The 1,754-nt window shown below is 47.1% G+C and overlaps 1 pseudogene; it reads right to left on the minus strand.

The window, feature by feature from the left end:
- Nucleotides 1-204: 204 nt before the first annotated feature.
- LOC131479991 (large ribosomal subunit protein eL15-like) lies at nt 205-1,324 on the minus strand (annotated as a pseudogene).
- Nucleotides 1,325-1,754: the final 430 nt, after the last annotated feature.

Below are 1,754 nucleotides of genomic sequence, written 5' to 3' on the forward strand. Positions count from 1 at the left end.
TCTCTACCCTCACCCAGATTCCCAAATTTTCACCCTTACAAATACTGCTACAGTTAACATATTTGAACAAGCATCTTTGGAAAACTTGAGACAGAATTTCACACTCAACACTTCCTATGTATCTAGAATTTTTCCAGGATGTAGAGCTTTTTTTTATTGCCCTAAATGATTTATTAGGTATGAAATTCACAAACATTATTTATGTTAGCTGTAGCAGTGTGGCTGGAGGGTGTTGCACCTTCTCCAGGCTGCACAAAGAAAACCACCAACAGTGTGGTGGAACTTGTGGCCCCTTCCAAGACCATGACTCTTGTGGCCCGCAGATGTCAGCCCATGCATTTTCCTATACTTGTGCACTGGCTTGGTGAACCATTGGGTGTCAGGGTCTCTTCTGATAGCTTTGTACAACAGATCACTGAGGGTAACCTCAAAAAGTCTGTATGTGGAATCTTCACCAGCCCAGTAAGAATTCAGGACTCACAGAGTACCATAACGATGCCAGCACAACCCTCGGCGACAGACTGCAGGCTTCGTGCAAAGTTCAGCTGGTTAACACCATGATGGACAGGTTTACCATAGGTCACACCCTTAGGCACTGTGTGTTTGTGGCCACCACAGTGCACACAAATCCTTTAAATGACATAACCTTGCTTGGCCTTTTACCCCAACCTGCACAGCTTGTCAGGCCAAGTGGAGTGGGATACCAGGTGCAGAACCAAGAGATGGTGGTACTGCCAGCAGTAGACCCACAGCAGAAAGCACATAACCTCCAACTGCTTCTTCCTCTACAGCTCCTGAATGTACTTGCAGGCACCTATCCTGGATCACCTGATGGCTGCCAACCAATGGAAAGCCAGGATTCAGAGCTTTGCATATAAATCTTCTTTAAAAGATACACAAAAGCTGGGCCTGGTGCAATAGCCTAGCAGCTAAAGTCCTTGCCTTGTACTTAGATTAGAACTGCCAGTTCTAATCTCAGCAGCCCATCTTGCCAACCAGCTCCCTACTTATGACCTGAGAAAGCAGTTGAGGATGGCCCAAAGACTTGGCACCCTGCACCTTCATGGTAGACCCAGAAGAAGTTCCTGGCTCCTGGCTACATATCGGCTCTGCTCTGGCTATGGCATCCCCTTGGGAAGTGAATCAATGGATTGAAGATCTTCCTCTCTATTTTTCCTTCTCTCTATTTATAAGACTTTCCAATAAAAATAACACAAATCTTAAACAAAAAAAATGAAAAATAAGGTCTAGCCACAAGGCTAGGGTGGAGGCTCTGCTGAGGGTACCTGATCAAGTTGGACTCAATGCTTGGGACTCTGGCCATGGCCACCACTGCCATACAGTGAGCGAGCCCTGGCTTTGAGCAGCAAGCTCTAGGGTTTTAGGGGTATGTAATTGCTGCCTAGGGACTTACATGGATAAGGCCAATGTGCGTGTAGGTGAGGAATGTATCCTGTGTGGCTCCCAGCGACATGGTCACTGACCTTGCAGACAAGCAAAAGGACTGAGACCAAGTGGTTTAGAAGAGAGTCCGTATGATCTGTTTGGATCAGACTGATTCACCAGCCCACATGGGTGTCCTGAGATGGACTGTTAGCACAGAATATCGCTGACTGCCACACGCGAGCCCACATAAAAGTTATGGCTGGGGGGCTGTCCAGCAGGACAAGATCCCAGTATCTGACTGAGTGTCAGAACAGGGGACAGGTCACATTAAGCAAGGTCATGACACTAACCAGCGCACAAGAGAACCA

This window comes from Ochotona princeps, chromosome 4 (genome assembly GCF_030435755.1).
Source record: "Ochotona princeps isolate mOchPri1 chromosome 4, mOchPri1.hap1, whole genome shotgun sequence".
In the NCBI taxonomy this organism is placed as follows: Eukaryota; Metazoa; Chordata; class Mammalia; order Lagomorpha; family Ochotonidae; genus Ochotona; species Ochotona princeps.